Genomic DNA, 14,680 nt, shown 5'->3' with positions numbered 1-14,680 from the left:
CAGAGCACAGTAATTTAGGAAAGAGGGGGTTTTGTATTAGAACATAGCAGCGTGTTCTTAAAAAGTCAGATGAAGAAAACATCATGAATATAAATCTTAGGCTTATAAAGGGAAACACTGAATTAAGACTGAAATCAACCACTGTTTTTCACTTCATAAAATCAGAATACATGTGATGCAAACTTGGCAGTGGCAAGAACCCAATACCTAGCTTACCAAACCTGAAAATCCTTTTTTTCGCTGCCTCTGATCCCTTTGATTTTGCTCTTTATGTTTTGCAAAATGCCTTAAGAGCAGGATTCCACAACATGGATGTTGCTGCCCACTGAGAAGTCTCTTTTGAGTTCAGGAGCAGAAGACAAAACTGTAGAAAGAAAGGGCCATATTCAACAGAGCTGCTGATCTGAAGAGCAAACCAATATACAAGGGACGTGCTGTAACTTATAATATTGCTAAAGAAAATGAGAAAGTGAATGCAAATCGGATCTCATGTTACATGATACTTGCAGAAGTAATGGAAGTGACATCAGGTGTGCAGCTCCTGTTGAAGCTTTGTAGCTGGAGATATTCCCTTGTGTGGGTAAGGTGGGCTTCAGCATTTGGGGAGAAATGCTTTGAATAGGAGCAGCATGAAAATGCATTGAACAAAATATACAGAAAAGGCAAATGAAAGGATAACACCTTTACCTCAGAATACTTTCAGATTTTCCTTGCTCATACATTTTCTCTGCACTCTGGTATGTAAGATCTTAATATTGTTCTCTTCTGCCTGTCAAGCATGTGCCGGATGTGGTGACTTTGCATATTATATTTTGCTGTGTTTATATAGCGAGAGAGAGATGCAGATATGTTATGCAACCTGGTTTTGGTTTGGAAGACTAGTATAAGTGAGAGTTTTACAGTTAGGTGTTTTTCAGTATCACCAAAGTGGACAGAAAGCAGTTCATAAATGAGGTTGTGCGAGCAATGAAAGCAAACAGAAAAAATAAAATAAAAATTAATAAAAAAAATCGACATTCTCTTTCTGTTCTTGAGTTGGTGCTTTCTTCAAAGCAGTGGTGTGTTGGGCACTATTAATGTTTCAGAAGGTACACTAGAAATGAATAACACTGAGTGGAACCGCAATGCCCAGCAGATATGTGAACTGTACTGTGAAAACTGGCAGGTCCTTGACAACCTTTGCCAGTCTGCATAATGGTTAGAGGCAATGATTTTGATCTGACTTTGCAAAACAGGCATATATGCAATGAGCATCAGCTGAGATAGTGAATAGCTCCTAAAACAAGCCCTTGCATTCTCCCAGGATAGCTGCATTCTTTAGTGCTAGTGATAACAACTGTCTAGTGTTTGCTGTGAGAACCCATGCCAGTAAGATCAGAGGAGTCTTCTAATTGACTTCAAATAGAATAATCTGAGTGAGGGCTTTCTGTAAACACCACAGCAGTATTTTTTAGCTCTACACTAATAGCATATCTCTAACCTCACATGAGATTTTCAGAGGGGCCAAGTTGATTCATTATTTGCCAAAAATGACAGAGATCAGTGTCAGCAATCCAGCGGCGCTGCCAAAATGGCACCACCCTGTTCTTTTGTCATTAGTGCAAAGAGAAATGTGAGGGGTTTGTTAGTTTTCTATTTGAATGTTATAAAGTCCAAAAGGCCATGATTGCAGTGGAAAAGTTATTGTTACTGGCTCCAAATATTAGGGACAGTTAACTTTATTATAGCAAAACTATGCTGTATGCCTGGGTTTTGAGGCAATGTGTACTTCTGTGACCACTTACACATAGCTGCAGTGAATTTTATTTTCCCAGAGTTCAGTATGGCTAGAAATATGAAATTATCTGTCTTCACTGTGGAACTTTGTTGTTGAAAATGTTTGCCCTCATTTGCCTCTCCTACAAAAATACAGACATGTAAATAGCAAGTGTTCACGCCCTAAGGAGAGAATGAAAGCATTCAGAGATCAAGGTAAGACTGAACGTGGGAAAGAATTAGATATGGAACCTTTTACTAATCTCCTTTGATTCCAGTTCTAGTATCAAATTAGTCATGATCACGTATTGCACAAAGAAAGCAAATAATCTTTCCTTCTCTATTTCTTCTTTTTTCACATAGCACTAAGTCATAGATCAGTACAAGGAATACACAGTGTAAACAGTTTTAACAGCTTGTCTTTGCAGAGTTCATCAGCTTAGAAATGTACATAGCAAACCTCATGTTGTTCCAAAAGAAGTCTGTTTGTACCTGGTTTCAATAAACACTTTTTACCCAAGGTATAACATTATTAATCTACTGTCTAATACTAATCTGCTGTCTAATGCTCTCTCCTGACTTCCAACACCTCGAGGAAACCAAGTACATTATGATCAGCCTCTTGCAATGACTTCAGCATGAACAGAGAAGGTTCAGTAGAAACACAGAGTTCTGTGACAGAGTCCAATTAATGCAACTGAACGCAGTTACATGTAGGAAAAGTTTTTTAGATTTTAGAATTATTAGTTGCTTCTTATATATTTTACATGATTACATGTCATACTCTATTTCTTGACAGTGTAATGGCTTAAAAGGTGTGATTCTTGGGAATGGTCCTGTGCAGGGTCAGGAGCTGAATTTTGATGATCCCTCTGAGTCCTTTCCAGCTCAGGGTATTCTATGATTCTATGACTCACTTTATCAGTACTGGAAAAGCATGTGCTTATTTGAATTCTAGGGAAAGAATACAAGCCCTTTTTGACACCTTGGTCCAGCACAATCCAAAAAATAACTTTTCCCTCAGAAGGTTTTCTAATTTTCAGCTAGAAGTTCTAGCATCCCAAAATGCTTGTCTGAAATTGACTCTTTTGAAATGGAAGAGAATAGATGCTTCCTTAACACAGTCATTTTTGAGGGGGTTCATTGTATAGAGTATGACAAGAGATGAATTTTAGCCTACTGAAGCCAAGTTCCATAAGTCTCATAGAGCCTGTGGAGGAAAATAGATCCTTCCAGAAACAGTTGCCAAAATCCCACTCTGAATAACTTCGATGGAGGAGGTTATTATAATACCTTCTGAAGACTATGGAAGAAACCCATGGAGATTAGGTCTGGGCTCACTATTTCTTTTAGAAACATCCCACCAAATTTCTTCTCCTCCAGGAATCTTTCTTTTTCTATCATCTTAATATCTTCTTTGCCATACAGTCATGGATTTGTTAGTGAGCTTCTTAAGGTAGTAAGTGTATCCACCCTTGTGTGAAGAGCTAGTGGAGGAGAGGGGACCCTGACATCCTAGAAGCAGAGGGGCTGAAGTGGTGCTGTCTGAGATTTTCATTGTCTTCAGCAGCTGAAAATGGATGGCACAGGAGAAATTTTAAATGTGGTCCTTGCTTGTTATTCTGGAAAGCACTTCTGTTCAGGCAAGTCACTGAAAAGTAAGAGTCATATTTCCATTGCTTCCTTTTTTTGTATGAAAACCCCTTTTTTTAAAGCATATTTTTCACAGACAAATTAAAATACATTTCCTTACTATCACAGAAAATACCAGCTTGAAATGGGAAAAATGGTCTTCAGACAGGAAACACAAGACAGTACAACACATTTGTACTATTTTTCACTTGAAAAGTCCATCACTATTTGATCTTCCTTTTTGTTGTTATTTTAGAAAGCAATCTGTGACCTCTGCTGTGATGAAGTGGCTTTCATATTAGACACTACTTACAAAACCAGACATATTGTTTAACATTCATTCCGTTTTATTCACACAATCATTTGCTAGTCTAAATATGTTTGGAAACTATGGTTTATCTGCTATTTTATTTAGTTAAAGCAAAACACTTCTTCTAAACATCTGTTTTACTGTCTGTCTAGTCAGGATATTCAGATTCCTTGAGATGCACATTCTCTAACTATCTCCAAAATTGTAAATCAATAATCAGATTAGTAGCTTCTAATAGAAAGCAAGAGATTTGCTCTTCCTGACTGACAGCAGTCATGTTGCTCATAATCAGGATTAGTCCTTTCAGGAGACTGAAGATTACAGTGATACATAGACTACAGAATTTTCTTTTCTCCTTCAGTGTCTCTTCAGCTCTTTATTACAACTTGGACAGTACTATATGACTTCTGTCTCTGCTCCTAAGATCACCCAACAAACCAAAGAGAGCATGATGTTTGCTTTTTAAATGGATAGAATTTGGCATTATGAAAGAAATTCCCAGCAGGATGGCCTCCCCTGCTGAAATATGTCAGTAGCCATCTCTCCTCATTATCCAAATGGCCTTTTTGATGAATGGCAGCAGCAGTCTTTCCTTGTTATAGCTAGTTAGCTGAATGCTCATTGCTATTGTTTTAGCATAATTATCTTCAGGGTTAGGTGGAGGCCAGGCTGTTCCCCATTAATGTTACAATACTGGAGTTGATTTTTGTTCACGACTGTTAGCACCAAGGCATGAAAATAGATTGTGAGTACTGAAAAAACTATCCATCATTTAGTCATGAGGAATGTGCAAGAACATTTTTTTATTCATTCCTTTTTTAGACGGTATTACTTTAAAAATTCTTTGAAGTATGTAAACTTATGGTCACGTCAAATCAAATGCTACTAATCTGTTGAGCAGGAAGGAATTAATATATTTTCAGGAATGTTTGTATCTCCCTGGCTTGTTTGAACTAAACATAATCTCCTGATGTCATTGCATTTCTGAGAAGGGGGAGAGAAAAGGAAGGAGAGGGGTGCAGTTCATTAGTTAAGAAATGCGAAATGATTGTGTTACTTGAAGTTGTAACAATGGAAAGGTTTTGATAGTTTGAGACCTTATTGCAAAAAAGGGGTGGAGTAAGGGGGGGATTTCTGTGCTGATCTCTTGATAATATATGTCCCCTTACTGTAAAACCTTGGTCCTCCACCTCAGACTGCATGCCTGTTATATAAGCTGTTATTTGAATTATGAAACTGAGATCTGATTGCAATTCACTCATGGGGAAATAAGCCTCATAGGGTCTATTCAAATTTTCAGGCAAGGCATATGTTTGTGGTGCTCTCATATCCTCCTCCATTTGCTATGTAATCCTGCCAGATCGGGCACAGAGGGGAGAGGTCCCAGGCACTGTGTCCCCATGGGGAGCAGGAGGAAATGGGAGGGAAAGGGGACATCCAAGGGGTTGGACCTAGTCATGTATGATATGTAGGGAGGTCTTTATTTTTTTCTGTCAGGGTTTTTTTCTAGCACAAGAATCTGAGATTTCTTTTCTAAATTCATGATTTGAAACTACAAGCTGTGGGATTTCTCTAAGCTATCCTAACAAGTGCTGGAGTTTCCTGCACACGAGCAAGAGGAAACACTCCTCTCAGAACCCAGAGATTTAACCTGAACAGATGAAGTATTTGTATATATTTTTTTTTTGTCCTCTTCTCCTTTCCACGCCTGGCCCACCTAAGGTTTTGGGATTACCACATTCAAGTGAGGTGTGTTGTTATGTACCTTTGTTATTTGTTTCAATGAAGGAGACAGGCAAACACACTGAACATGAGTTTAAGCAGTGTTGTGAAGTACTGTCTTGCTTGTGTAGAAGTGAACTGGAGAATGAATTCAAAACAGAACCTGTCTGATCAGAGCAGGTGTTCCCATTGTGGCAAGACTAGGAAGTAGGAGCATGGGAAGGCTGAGATGTCTGTATGGTGCTAGACATGAAAAGTAAGACCTGGAAATGTATATGTCAGGGTAAGAATTAGTTCCAGCAATTTGCAGGACAGCCTCTAGCCACTTAAAATACTTTGTTTTTTTCTTGTTCCATGATTTAAATAAATATTTTTAGTTTCAGTAGGAAGCTATGCATTATTCAAATGACAGTTCTGGTACAATTTATTCAGATGCAGAAAGCACTTTAAATTGATTTTGAAACTAATAGCAGAAGAGAGGAAAAAGGTGTGTGGGAGCATGAGCTATCTTACCAATACATACACAAATAATGGTGTATTTCATATCTTGATAGAATTATATTTTCTGGTCTCCAAAGTGCTAAAGAATATTTCTTATTCTTGACATTGACTTTTAATTAAGCATATTTTTAGTCATAAACATGAGTATCAAGTAGCTTATTGGAGAAAGTTTTCTTATCACCATTTAAAAAAATACAGGGAAGGGAAGGGAAGGGAAGGGAAGGGAAGGGAAGGGAAGGGAAGGGAAGGGAAGGGAAGGGAAGGGAAGGGAAGGGAAGGGAAGGGAAGGGAAGGGAAGGGAAGGGAAGGGAAGGGAAGGGAAGGGAAGGGAAGGGAAGGGAAGGGAAGGGAAGGGAAGGGAAGGGAAGGGAAGGGAAGGGAAGGGAAGGGAAGGGAAGGGAAGGGAAGGGATACTGTTTAGTAATTTTGTGGACTACGAGTATTTAAAGTTGAATTGGAATACAGTAGGAGTATTGCCCACCTTACATTAATGATAAATTTGTGCTGCAGTTAATGTTACTGAGGAAGAACTTTATTTAGTTCTGTCATACTGTATGCATTTTTCCCAGCCATTTATATTAAGAACAGCTTTTGTGTGTCAAATAAGTGAACCTGGCTCTAATCTGCAACTGATTTACTGCTCTTGCCTTCAGGGCCATCATCTTAGTGGAACCAGAGGACATATCAGCTTTGACATACTTTACAGGAAGTTTTTTTGAAAATATCAGGCTTGCCAAACCCTAAGGTCGTCAGTGAAACAGTCACTGATGGAGTAAAAGCTGAGAAGTCCTTGAGGTCTGGGCCACTGCTGAACATCAGATTACAAGCTTCTCTTATTGAATAAAAATTTAAAGGATGCCCTCAAGATCAGAAAGCCATTGTGCACATGCCTGTCTTTGAGCATGTGTGAAGTCCTGCTGATTTGAATACGAGTCCTTCCTGCAGCAGAAGGCCATGGGAAGTTGGAGAAAAGTATGTTCAAGATCAAATGTCATCTTCTTGGGCCTTGATCTCCTTGTGAGGTCTGAGTACAGTAGCGTCTTTTTTTTTTTTTCCCCTTAAGATCTTCCTTTCCTACCACATAAAAATATACTTAACAGAAAGCAGAGTCCTGATTCAAACTGGTGTTGCTTGTCACAGTTATTTGGATAGACAGATATTTTGCTGGATGGACTCCTGACATGCATTTGTGTATAAGTGCTGTGAGCTCTCACTAGGAGCTTCAGGCTCAGACACTGGGTTTAGACCTCTTGAAAAGCTGATTTTTTGCTATCACAAAACATGTGTGCAAGAGACTTAAAATTAGCAATTCTAGAAAAAAAAGAGACACTGGATTAAAAAAAAAAAGTAAAATAGCTATTTAGGCAAAATAATTATTGAGGTAACAATAAGTTTAATGTTTCTTGGGATGGATATGCAATAAATATTCCCACTAGTGTTCTATGCCTCTTATCCCTTGCTCTGCTTTTAATGACATAAATTTCCCACAAGGAACACAAATAGGAAGCTGAGGGAGAAAATAAACAATGATCTACTTACTTTGAGGTTTGTGTTATTGCTGTCACTATGGTGTCAGAAAGCCTCCTATGTAAAACAGGCTTGTTTTCTAGGGTACTTCATAACTACCAAAAAGAAATTTGAAAAGGATTTACATTAAGGTTGGAGGCTTAGAATATGTTTTCATTTAGAAATAAAGGAAAGTGATGTTTATATTTTGAAGGGATTACAATTGAGTGTTGCAAAAGTTTGTTGAATTTTTTTCCTCTAGTTTTTCTATCTTATAGGGTATAGGAGAAAACTGGTTTTGTCTTGATATCATAAAGGTCATTATAGTAATCTTATTTTGGGTGCATTATTACAGCCATTTAGATCAGTTAAAATAACTGAATGTTAAATAACTGTACTTTTAAAAAAAATCTAATTTCTTGGTATATATGCTATTTTTAAGTTTTCTAGTATAATGAATATCTGTACTCTCCTCAAAATGTTTTTTTTTTAAATAAAATTCATATTTTCTTCCAATGTGTCCATGATTTTACTCTCAAACTGCTCATTTCAACACCCTGCATATCTGTGTTGGTAGTTGCAGTTGTATGCTTTGTCTTTGAAAGATGAGATCAAGTTTGTGTTGTGCAGCATTTGGCTGTGTATCTTTATATAAAATGACATTGTACAATTCCTAATGCAGTATCTCAGACACTAAGTGGTTTGGTCTCCTTCTTTCCTCTGTAGAACAGAATTTGAAACCTGGCTTTCTCCCAAAACTAAGGGCATTATAATGTGGGAACTCAACCTGCTAAACTTGGGAGGGAGTGGATAATTGTTGTTGTAGGTGTTCACATACCAGAGCATTTATATTTACTCCTGTTTGTTTCTAGCAACCCTTACCTCAGCAAATTTGGCAAATCTCTCCATTTAGCCCACATCTCTATTGTTTACAGACTAATTGCGGAATTCAGCATTTGCACATAGAGCACTACTGTGGTGTCTCAGGAATGTCTCCTTCAGTGACAGCAGAGATTGTAGTTCTTTGCCTGGAATATAATTTACTGAAAAAATTCCAACTGTTTGACTTCATTTGGAATCACATCGGAGCTGTGAAGAAAGTGTAACAACACACAGAAATAAAACTGCTGTCAGTGCCAGTCTGTGAAGAAGTGCTTGCTGAAAAATTATTCTGTCTTAAGGTCACTAGCACTTAAAGAGAATCAGAAAGTTCCATGACCTTGAAAAAGAAATAATTTTTGTCTGCAGTTCTTGGTTGGTGTGAATCAAGCTTAATTGTGCACATGATGTTACTGATAAAGAGATGTTAGAGTTAAATATTATAACTCTTACAGTAGTGCTTTTGATCAGTGTTTTACTGTATACAATGGGCATTTGGGAATATTTTCATCAAGCTGTCAGTGATAATTTCCCAGGCATTTTTTATAGATCTCATATCTTAAATGTGTGCTTGAACTTCATGTTTGCAGCCTGCACCTAGAAAGTAAAATTCAGCCTATACTTTTAGCAATTCAGTACTTTTTAAAGGCTTTCTTTATTTATTTGAACATCCTATTTTCCTGAAATCTTCCTCCAATGTAGTGCAAATGGAGCCTTAGAAAAGGGCCCAAAACATGACCCCAGTATCCTGTGCAGACCCCTTATACAACCAAATGTACACCAATTGTACTCACCACTTGAATCCACAGAAGAGAGAGATCCACACTCATGAACTTATTTGCATGATCATGGACCAAATTTCAATGTAATTGGCTTATTCAAATCACATTAGCAGGAAATGCAGACCAAAAAATGCAAAGAATGAAGGCAGTTGCAGCCTTATCTAAAATCTCTTACACACAGGTAGTCTATTCACTTTCTGAAAGTCCTGGGAATCAACCCAAAAGTTAAAGGAAGTAGCATAAAAATAGGGCTGCAAAGTTAGAAATTATTAATAGCTTTGAGCCCTCTTTAAGCTTCCAGTAGGTGAGCGATATGTGCACCTTAACATCACCTTTGTATAGCCTATTTTCAGTAAAATGTAGAATGTCTCCAGGTAAATTTCCTTATATAGCATATGGATTTTAAATAATTTTTACTGAGTTTCTCTTTGCAGGATAAGGTTATGAGTATTTGCTTAAGAGTTGTGTATGAAAACTGGTTCTCAAATGTCTATAGTTTGAAAGAATATTGCATAACATAACAAAAAATTATCCAGTACTCTGTAGTTTTGGTGGGCTAAGACTGGCATATTCCCATTTAAAAGAGAACCTCCTACACAACTATTTCTACTTAAGGTTTGTCATCTTGTACATGTGATATCATGTAATTTCTTTTGAAGCCTGTTACTAATTTAATAACATCATGAGAGAGTGAAATTTCACCATAAAATAACTCTCAATATTCAGCAAATTACAACAATTGTGTCCAAGTCTCTAAGAAACTTTATAAACAGTGTAGGTTTACATAAAGGTTTAAACATACTCATGTTTAAGAGTCTTAGCCAATTTGAACCATCTGAAATCTTGTTATAAGCAGTTAGTACAAGGAACTGCTCAAAGGAGGGAGTGGACATAGTAGAAAGAATAAAAAGAGTAAATGATACTATTTGCTTTCCCAAAAAATATAAGATGCAGAAAATAGAGGATGGTTTTTGAAGCTTCAGTCATAACAAATATGTTCATGTAACTATGTAAATTCTTGGTGATCTTATTTTTGCTGCCCTCCAGTTCCATAAATTAGTTTCTAGCATACTTCCAGGTCTTTGCTCTGTACCCCCTCCCTGCTCTGTTAGCTAGGTAACTTGCTGGAGGAGGATATCAAACTCCTACAGATGCTATAGAATGTAATTTGCTTATTCCCTGGGTTTCCAGTCTCCTCTGCTCCTGTGTATTTTTGTTTCGGCTCTGACTTCATCTTCTGCACATGACCACATTTCCCTTCTGATACCTTCTTCTGAAACTTCCACATCTTTTTCTTGTTCTCTTCCCATCAATCAGCTTTCTGCACAAATGATTTTACTCCATTACCCTTTCTCCATCAGTCTCCAACAACCTACCTGTAGCTGAATATCCTTCCTTTTTTCTTGATCATATCTGGTCTTTCTTAATTTGAGTCTAACACTTTTTACTGATTGATTCTCCAGATCAGGAGGGCAAAACACCAAAGGGAGAGATGAAATGAACTCTCAGGAGAAGCACCAACAGCTTTCTACAGATTGGTTGCTGTCAGTCTTCTCCATATTCATTTTAGTCCTATATTCATTTTAGTCCTTCATGCAGGTAGACTGTTCTGAGAGTTAGTGGAAGGAAGTACTGATTTTGTATGAAGTGAGACTTTCAAGAGATGCAAAGTTGAGTACTTTTTAGTATCTCTTGTAGAGATGTCAAAAGTGTAAAGTGACTGTCTCCCACATGCATGGTCATTGCTTCTTTCTCTGCAGATAAAGAGGCATTGATAGGTTTTTATCAATCAATCAATAGGGTAGCAACAAAAAAATGATCTTACATTGTCTTTCTTTTACATGAATTCCACAGCTCCCTCTCCTGAGCTAAGCCTCATTTCTTTACTGCCTAGAAGAAACTGGTAACATTTTGTTTCTTGAATAGTGTGAGAAATAACTGGAATAGTTTTGGTAAAATTTGCCATTACTGAAATGTTCAGCATAAACAGTTAAAATTGGGCAAAGTTATAAACAATTGAAAATGTGGCTTCATGAAAAGAAGGCTCAAGCTCATAATTTATACAATACAACAGTTTGACACATGGTATTGTTCTATAGCATGACTTATAAGCTAAATTTTAAGAGCTGTAGTTTGAATGAGAAGGAAGAGAATGTGAAGGAAGTCCCCCTCATAAACCTAGACAGACTGTACTCAGAATATCGGTGTCCTTACCTTGAGAACCTCAGGTGGAGTGGAGGCAGCCAGTGACTTGCTTTCTGTGCTGTTTGGCAGTCAACAGTTTACAGGAGGACAAGAGTATAAATTAGAATCAGTTCTGTGTTTTTTCTGACCTGAGCCTTAGGAGAGAGGTCTTAACAGCCTACCTGCCCAATTCTTTAGTGCCAATACAGCTGCAAACTATTTCTATCTATATCCAATAAAAAGATTTTGAAAATTAGAGGATTTCTGATGAAATAAGAAAGATATACATTAGTACCACTGGTTTCTTTTTTACTTGTCTGAAGTCTTAAGCTATCTGTTTAGAACTACTACGCACATTCTGGACACTCGTCTAATTCTCTCTTTTTGAATGGCTAGCTACACTTTGCATATTTTTAAGCATTTAAAAATTATTTTCTAATTTCCTTTATTCAAACTATCTGCTTCAAAATTGTCTTTTTAAGTTTTTGTTTTCTCTTTGTGGTCATTAGTGGCATGCACATAAATTTGGATGTGAGAGTGTTGTCAGTATATACAGGACACAAAGGGCTTGAGGCTGCTCCTTTAATAGTCTCAGCAAAAATCCATAGTGTCATGTGATTCGTAAGACATGTGTGATCAATAATTTGTCATCACAAAACCAATAGCCATTTTCTCCATTGCAGTATTTCCCAGAAAGCACAGCAGAAACAGCTGTGCTTAATGCAATTTTATAAGAGGGATGCCTATAGAAGTCTTATTGAGGCCTAAATTTTAAAAAATATAAATAATTTGTGTAGCTCCAAAAATGAAGGTAAGATGATGAAGAGTTTTTGGATGTTGCTATTATTTAATCTCCTTTCTGAGAAAACAGTAGCTGAATGTTAGAGCATCTTGAAGCCTCTTCTTAAAGCTGTGGATGAACTACTGGGGAAGTGTCCTTGATTTTCAGATGTTTTATGGAGTTAAGGAGCACTGCATTTTTATTGAAAAGTTCTCAATGGGGCTTTGATGATATTGTAAGCATTCTGAGTATTGTTAATTCTATTAGAAAATTAGAGCTTTGAACGTTCGTCCTTCCTGAACCTTCATCATGGCAATTAAGTGACATAAACTCATTAATCTGCAATAAAAGTAATGTCCTCTTTTGACATATCTTTAATAATAGAATGGCTTGGGTTGAAAGAGACTTTGAAGACCATCTAGTCCAACTCTCCTGCCAAAGGCTTTGATCCCTTCAGCTAGACCAGGGGGCTCAAAGTCCCATCTGATGTGTCCTGGAACATCCAAATTCACTGAGATCAGGTATGACAGTTCTTCAGAGTGGCATTCTTTTTGTAGCTAATGGAGCACAGCCCTTGGTGTAACTCAAAAGGCACAGAGAGTTTATCTTCATGGGATGTGAAGTCTAGAGTGGGGTGGGGAGTGGGGAAAGACGTGTATGGGAGGAGTCTCTTTGTGCATGTTAGAGACTGAAAACCAGAGATGTTTGTGAAAGTAGTTCCAAGGGTTTTGGCAACAGGAGGAAAAGCCACTGGCTTGGACTGGCTTACTTAGCAGAGTGAAGAAATATTTTGGAAGGACCCATATGATAAACTATCTAATTTACCTTTGATCTTGAAAGCTACATTTTTCTGTTTTTTCATTTCTCCATCTATTGTTTTCAGCTCCCACTGGTTTTGTCAGGTCTGCTAAGGGCCTGACATGTAAGCTCCTAAGGGCCTGAAATATGCTTGCCTGTGTGTTTTTCAAAAGCCATTCTGAGCACTACACATAAATAATGCATTTGTGCAGTCTGCACACTGTCCAATCCAATGTAAGTTCTCTCTTTTTCAGAAGAGAACCATTAAAAACATGTGCACATACATGCTAAATTGTCTTCTCCAAGAAATATAAGAAGACCCCTTTTATGTGGGGTGGACTCCTAGTCACCTCTGCTGTCAGTAGATAGTTGGAATTCTGGCAAAAGCACCAAGCAGCCACACCAGCATTCCAGTGCTCAGCCCGCGTGCCTCTGCTGCGAAATTTGGTCTTTGCAACACTGGGCAGCTGCTGCTTGTCAAAAGTATGAACAAAATGTAGTCAATTAGGAACACAAACTATACAAACCATTTTGAAAATAAGTTAGAAAATCAAGCCTGCACTATGACTCATATACTTCAGCCTGTCCAGGACTTATGCAGAAACTCATAAGAGACAGTAAAAGACATAATCCTATTATTATTATTATTATTATTATTATTATTATTATTAATAATAATAATAATAATAATAATAACAACAACGGGAAGAACACTCAGAAAACAGATTTCTTTGCCTCCATTTTCGTAAAACATTTTGCTGCAACGTGTTATTGGCTAGAATAGCAATGTTAGAAACAACTGCATGTGCCCAAAAAATTGCAAAGGAAGAAATTAATTATACCTTTAGTTTCTGTTTCTCCTGATGACCAGAAAATTCCTCTTTCTTTCTCCCATAAAGCAACTTTTGAACACAGAATACTCTTGTACATTTTGTAAAATTTTAATATAGATTGTAAGACAGAATTAGGCTTACTTTTCCATATGCACTGAGAAAACATCTTGGACCCCATTCATGTAAAGGTATTCCAAAAAAACGGTGTGAAATATCAAAAGTATAGGCTTGATCCTTATAGCCTAATTATGTTATTTTGCATTTATTAAATAAACACAGGAGCAAAGAGTCAAAACCTTTGTTATACCCCACATGTGCTCAGTGTGTCATGGTAGATGTTTTAGAGACAGACCAGTGTGTATGTCTTCTCCCAGACATGATGGTTGAAGAGCTACTTCTACTGGCCCTGGCCTTTGAACCACCTCCCACGGGAATTTCATTGAGTGGAAAAGCACAACATTAGACCAACTCTTTCCAGGTTCCTGAAGTGCCAGAAGCCAGCTTTGTCTGGAGATACATCAGAAAGCTGACCTTCAAGGCAGTTATGTGATCCAGGCTGGGATAGCTCTGACAGGGTAAGCTCCATACACCTTGTAGGTCAGTTGACATGAACATGCATTTTTTTAAATATGGGTCTAGTGACCAAAATATTCTAAAAAAAGGATTATTTAATTAAAGTAAATAAGTTTATACTGTCAAATTGTGCCATCCAGTTAAGATCAATTAGCCTTCCATGCCCAAAAAGGAAGTGTTCAGAGATTTAAAAAGTCAGCAATTTGATTAATAAAGCAGTTATGACTTCAAAGTGTCAAGGGGAAATAGTGAAGCTGTAAAGGAATAGCAGTTGTAAACTTGGTTCTTTAGGTTAGTCATTTTACCCAATGGTTGGTTATTTACCCATGTAAACAAGATAAATATAATGAAGAGGCATAGTGCACAGACTGTGTGTTTGAAAAACAAAAATCAGTTACTAGGAGAAAATACTTAAAAATATGTC

The 14,680-nt window shown here is 37.3% G+C and overlaps 1 long non-coding RNA gene across 1 annotated transcript in view; it reads left to right on the top strand.

The window, feature by feature from the left end:
* The window catches only part of LOC132327751 (uncharacterized), a 98,351-nt gene that overhangs the window by 49,003 nt on the left and 34,668 nt on the right, over positions 1 to 14,680 (top strand). Inside the window, exons 2-3 of the long non-coding RNA XR_009486591.1 lie at positions 12,437 to 12,573; positions 14,058 to 14,258. This is a non-coding gene — a long non-coding RNA (uncharacterized LOC132327751). The remainder of the gene's footprint in view (positions 1 to 12,436; positions 12,574 to 14,057; positions 14,259 to 14,680) is intronic.

This window comes from Haemorhous mexicanus, chromosome 5 (genome assembly GCF_027477595.1).
Source record: "Haemorhous mexicanus isolate bHaeMex1 chromosome 5, bHaeMex1.pri, whole genome shotgun sequence".
Lineage (NCBI taxonomy): Eukaryota > Metazoa > Chordata > Aves > Passeriformes > Fringillidae > Haemorhous > Haemorhous mexicanus.
The sequence above is the reverse complement of the archived record's forward strand: the minus strand, read 5'-3'. Positions and strand labels throughout refer to the sequence as shown.